The sequence below is a fragment of the Apostichopus japonicus genome, chromosome 4 (assembly GCF_037975245.1).
Source record: "Apostichopus japonicus isolate 1M-3 chromosome 4, ASM3797524v1, whole genome shotgun sequence".
NCBI lineage: Eukaryota > Metazoa > Echinodermata > Holothuroidea > Aspidochirotida > Stichopodidae > Apostichopus > Apostichopus japonicus.
Window position 1 is genome coordinate 22,626,647 of NC_092564.1, and position 6,515 is coordinate 22,633,161.

Here is a 6,515-nt window from a genome sequence, read left to right on the forward strand (position 1 = left end):
GGCATTTGTACTTTTCAGGACTGGTGATACCACACTTTCTAGGCAGAAGAGAATTTACCACTGACAAAGAAAGGTTAACAATGGATGGTGCAAGTACGTCAATACATTTCTTAAACATACAAGTTGGGCTTGGTTCCAAACAGCAAGATATGGATGGAGCTTAGCGAATAATGGCAATGAGTTCATTGATTGTAACAGGTTTCAATACGGCTAAGCTGGAATTTGGAAGATGGTACTACTAGTTAAAGAGTGATAGCCCATTGTTTGGGTTAGACGAAGCTTGATCCAGCTCAGACCACATATCTTCTCTGCAAAGAAATCATCGAATGAAAAAAAAATAAGGATAAATCACAGTACAGAAATGTGCCATGATGTCACATCACAGACCATCTATTGTGACTTGTTAATTACTACAAATCGCATTAATATAAAAGCCGTTACCACAAGTTTATAAGCTGTTAATCACGGGTACTACGTACTACTTAAAGTTTGTTTCATCGATACTAATGTGGTTGCTATAATTACCCTTTTAGTAGTGCAACTTGACTATCATATATTTGCTATTTGTTATTGTTATTTTAACGTTTGCCCTTTTCAGCATCCATTATGTTAAGCTATAGCGTGCTCACTCAAGTCATACTAAAAAGATTTAACATCCTCCAAATGTAGGACAGAGTGTAGCGTTTATAATAATGTAAGTGATTTGAAGTCAAATAACAGAGTAGAATTAATTAATAGAACGTATAAATTAACTCAAAATTAAAGGTACTGCTGTGGGCACGAGAATGGTGCCATCTTACGCTAACATATTCATGCATTTCTTAGAACAAGATTTTCTTGCTGCCTTTCCCCAGAAACCACTTTGCTATGCACGTTGTATTGACGATATTTTTATGGTGCTATTTTTGTGTGACTCCATTAAGTGTACTATGGATCACTCAGCTAGGCAGATCTGTTTCCTTGACATACTGGTCACGATCCAAGAGGGAGCCATTAAAACTTCTGTCTATTCCAAACCCACGGATAAGCTTGCATATCTATTGGCATGTTCACAGTTTTCATCCCCAGCATACTATGCGATCAGTAGTTAATAGCCAGCAATTTTATTAGAATATTCGTTACACACAAGTCATGTTCAATGACTAGGCTAGGCTAACCTCAGTCCTACTAGTAGAAGTACTATCCCATACTAGGGCCGTATAACTTGTTGTTTATAGTGATACTGCCTAACCGCCCTAGTCACTGACCATGCATGCTATGACTGTCTGTTACGGTTTTGAAACCTCCACAACGCTTTCGAGACGTTTCGCCTAACTGCCATTTCGCCCAACCTGTTGTGCGAAATGGCAGTTGGCCGAAATGACAGTTGGCCGAATTGACAGTTGGCCGAATTGACCAGCTTCCTCCACAACACAGTCACTGTTCTGTGTACACAAACTGAAATCCGTTAAACACGCCATACAGTGGCCTGTTGTTTGCACGATTATTACCCACCTCTATCAATAAGCGTTTCTTACAATACTGTGCGTAGCACATCTTCATCATGGACAATATTTTGTAACCATATTTTAGAAATAAACTCAGGGATGAAAAACAACAAATTTGGCTAAAACTTGGCACACACAATAAGGCAATGGAGCCGTTAACTTGAATTAGGCCTGGTCGTCAGTGTGATGTAATAAGCGAGTTCACCATTAGAGAATTATGATGCATTGTGGGAAAATGCCAGAGGTCAGCTGTAATATACAGTGAGCGCCCATAGTAACATATTGGTACAATACACAACTTCACAATCGATTTTTAAAACTACGCCACAGTGTATGCATGTATAGTTTTTCTTACGGAACAATCAAATATGAACGCGGAGCGTTGATTTGTATAGCTGAGTCTTTGACCTTTGCCACATTGCACTGTAGGCTTTCAACGGTGAACTCGCTTATTCACATGTATAGTTTGGGCCAATCCCAATCGTGCATGATGTTATTGTACATCTACCATGGATTCTAGCTGCTAGTGTGGAGGCTTGTGAAACCTACCGTATATAGGCCTACACAGCGTACAGTTCATGGGCTAATCCGCCATTACGACACTGTCGTTGGTGCGTCACCGATTGAATTTAAATAAAATCATTCCATATCACTGTAGCAACACATTGGCTTGACCAGTTTTGTACTGATATATACTTGGGTTACAGCTCCAACTTCTTTGCCATCATTTTGAATCCGTTCAACTTCCAAGCTTGTATTTGCAGTTTTTCGATATAGCCTAGGACTAAATTCATTCAATTTCATCTAATCAAGGTTAGAATTAGCAGTTATGAATCCATTCTTTCAAGGTAGTTATATGCCTATTTGCAGTTGGCAAGCTAGGCAAGGCCTGAATCAATTCAACTTTGAACTTGTATAGGTTACTTGGGTGAAAGCTCCGACTTGTTTCCCATCATGAATTCATTCAAACTTTCAAGGTTAGTATATGCAGTTTTTCGATATAGCCTCGGCATGAATCTATTCCAACTTTCAATATTAGAATTTGCAGTTTTTCAACACAGGCCTAGCCTAGAGTAGAGGACTATACACTCCTTTCTTTTAAACTTTAAAAATGGGAGAAATACATTGGTATAGAACATGAAGTGCGCAAAAGATGATACCATGTTAGGTTATCATATATAATTAATAGCGCACACTTTTAAACTACAGTACTGTGTCAGTGTGTGCTATAGCAGTCACCATCGACATAGGCACAAATTGCATAGAGGTAGAGTAAATGTAGAGTAGTGCCAAACATGTTCGTTCACAATTAGCCTAGCTAAAGTTTAGCATAGCCTATGTTGTATTGTGTCAACCCTCATAGTAATAGAAATATTTGATAATACGAACATCAACATTTATTAATATATTTTTAATTGTATAATTTTGTAAGTACACTAAAGAATAGCTTAATCTGTTGTTGCTGTTGTACGTCTTTGCACAATTGACATCATAATGATACACCTTAAGACGCCATATATAGTGACGATAAAATGACAGATAATTAGACGCCATAATAATGACGCCATAAAATACAATAATATTTAATAATTAATATTAATAATAAAATTCATTGGCTTGACTGTACGATAATCGCATCGTGGAAAGGCTGGTAGAGTGCCTGTAATATACTTAAGACTTCGACTGATCAATATTTTGTTAATTAAAACTTATTCGGGTTCGGACGGGGAAACTCAACACTGGTTTCCCGACTAGCAGTCGGCAGCTTGTGACGATTCACGACTACAACAGCCCAGTTTTAACAAATGTAGCCAATCATAAGGCAGTATCTATTCATGTGACCTTAATGAGCACAAATCGTTAGCAGTGAACAGACGACGTGTGTGTTCGTTCATTCGCTCTGTACATTAGTCAGACTATTGGTGACTAATGAAAACTAGGTCACGACGGTCGAGTTGAGTCTGTCATGGCAGTGTGTGGCGGTTTCAGTTAGAAGTGAACCACTTTATCTAAAAACAAGAATAGGCATATTCCTAACATTGGGGGGGGGGGGGGGAGAAGAGGAGAGGGGAGGAAGTTGTTCCTCACGATTGTCTGTGTCAAATACGACAACGATGTACGTTCAGATTGCTTCTCTATATATATTATTACGATGAATTGAAATAAATTCCTTTCTCATGAAAAATATATCCTACGAAAAGACCTACCCAACTACTTATTTTGGTCTCATTATTTTAATTGTCTTTGTCTCTCTTCTCTTAGTATTTCCTTATTTTTAGCATTTGTAGCATTACATTTCCTTGCAATTCATGTCGCCCAAGCAAACAATCACTTCCTGATCAAAACACACACATTTAAAGATGCACACAAATATTATTGTGTCATTGTCACGTATTGTTGGATAAATAAAATGAAACTAACCTCTTTGTTAAGGACTCTCTTTTATCAAGATGGAAGAAGTAAAACAACACAGGGCGCCAAGACGAAGAAACCACTCCTGGGGCTGGAGTTCACCCTGTCGTATCCATGGTCCTCAATCCTTAAATGTGCGCTGAAGTTCTTAACAGATTTCTTAAACAAAGTGAACAAGGAAATAAATATTCTATTTCCTGAAAAATGTGCATAAAAACCTCTGATTTCGTACAAACGTCTCAGCTTAAAGAAGAAAGGTCTGAACAGGAAGCAATTATGTTTTTGTTATATTGTGTGGCAAAAACAAAAGTATAAAGTTTCGTAGCTTAGTAAAGGTTTAGTTTATTTACCTTGTCATTTAATTCTACTTCCCCGAGGAAAATGATACTTTGATTAACAAACACATTTCCTTCGGTTCTCTCACAATACACAAGTTAGCCACTTCAAGCTTATATGCGAAAGAGTATATGTTGATGTAGGGAACCGCTTCACCCTGCCTCATAGAGGGATGATGAGTTTAATGCATTAAAATGGGGTCTAAAATATAAAGATGTGATCAAAAGGATATGGCTAGACTTAAATTGCAGACAATGAGTGTATTTGATCATGTTGTCTATATTGATTAGTTCTGTAATGTAGTGATTTCAAGTGGGTCAATTACGGTACGTCTGTTGATTATAATTCTTTTTCCGATATTGACCTTTGCTGATGAGGTCAAAGGTAAGACGTAGGCACATATAGTACTGCAGTAAAGCTAGTCCGTTCAATCCAAATTGCAAACACTGAAGTTTTACTCTGTTAGGAACTTCATGGATTTGCGTATGATGGATTCACAGGTACTAGTAAACCTATAACAGGCTATAGTTCCATTACATATCCTCTATTTATGTCACGATACATCATAATGTTACTAAATAACTACCGCAGAAACGCTATGAAAAATGCCTCCGTTTCTAAAATTGTAGAAACTATCCGAAAAATGTTAAAAATAAAATACAACTAGAACAGCCCGTTTCGTGTATAAACAATTACGCTAGGTTCTGCAGATCAACAATCACATTTTGTTAGGATTAAGCTATAAGTGGTGATGTTTGTTTTGATCAAGGAGACAATCAACAGTACTTTAACAAGTCTGTTCTAACGAAATACTAGGCGTACTTTCCACAAGCCGATGTATGTTGTCTAAACACAGCCATGTCTACGCTTAGGGCTATGAATTTTTGATGAATGGATTTTGATGTTTAAATCACACGTACACAGTATTATTCGGCACTCGACTCAAGCAGTCCGTCTATGGCAAGCCTGATGTGTAATAATTCGAAAAAGTCAGTTTATCGCCGATATAAACTCAGTTTAAGAATTTGCTTTTGTATTGTTGTTGATTTGATGTGTTGTTTGTCGTGGCTTGACATATCCGTGTCCATACGGTACAGTGTATCGTGCACAGTTGCTAGAATAGGCTTTTGATATAACGGTTTAGAAGAAGAAATATGTAACTAGGTAGATTTTAAAAGAAAAGAAATTAACCAGACAGCAAAACTGCAGTGTGGTTTCAATGATGCTACATGAATAATATAATATGAACGTGACAAACTAGGCTGTAGAGTAAAGCCAGGACGAACAGCATAATTCAATCTAAGTAGTACAGCAAAAGGCATTGGTATATGACAAACAATATTCACATCGACAGCTGAGGACCGAGATGAAAACTATACTTGTATTCAGCACACAGATTGATCTCTACCAAAGACAACAAGCTTCTTCTTCCCAACGTGGAACACCTACAAGTTGTACATTAAACAGGCGCCGGGGAATTCTATCCCCCTGGTCCCCAAGATTGTGCGTTTGGTTTGCTTCTAAAACACCTAAAGTTTTTATTTGGCACTGAATCTCGAACATTGCGAAATACGACGGAAAACCTCCAACAACAGAAGTAAAGATATAATACCGATGATTCACAATGATATCGTCCATTCGTCGATTAGTCGAGTTCATAGCACACGGCAACTCCAAAGAGTTAGCGACACACTTAAGTCAAAGGAGATTTGGTCGAGGCTTCCGTTCTTTATCCAAGGATGCCAATTTCCAACATCCTCTTTTATTCTAATGAGGCGTAACGCACATGTTATCTAATAGGCTGGTCGGTTGAGGATACGGTAGATTATAAAACAAGGTTTCCACAATTTGACCCCTGGTGACTCCAGATGACATTAACCTCCACCAGAAACATCAGGCTTCTTGTACTTAACGAGCCACAACGACATACTAAATATGAGATTGGTCCAAGCTTCCCTTCTTGAGATATCGTGTTTACAAGATTTTCACAATTTGACCCTTGGGACCCCAAATAAACTTTGACCTCCCCAAAACAATAAGCCTCTTCTACTCAATGTGGTACTAGTACACACAATATATGAGATTTGAATTTTCCCTTCTTGAGATATTGTGTTTACAAGCAAGGCGTCACACACACGCACATACACACAAATATCGCATCCGCCTGCATGACTACAAAGGTTACGATTAAGACCAAACCAAAAACGAATGTCGTTGGTTGTAGGTTAAATTATCACAATTCAAAACTACATCATATATAAATACAAGTACTCTGAGCAA

The 6,515-nt window shown here is 37.8% G+C and overlaps 1 protein-coding gene across 5 annotated transcripts in view; it reads right to left on the minus strand.

The window, feature by feature from the left end:
• The window catches only part of LOC139966826 (uncharacterized), a 44,106-nt gene extending 40,040 nt beyond the window's left edge, over positions 1-4,066 (minus strand). For all 5 annotated transcript variants that reach the window (XM_071970212.1, XM_071970211.1, XM_071970213.1 and 2 more), the window contains exon 1: positions 3,909-4,066. The gene's annotated coding sequence lies outside the window, so the exon portion shown is untranslated. The remainder of the gene's footprint in view (positions 1-3,908) is intronic.
• Positions 4,067-6,515: the final 2,449 nt, after the last annotated feature.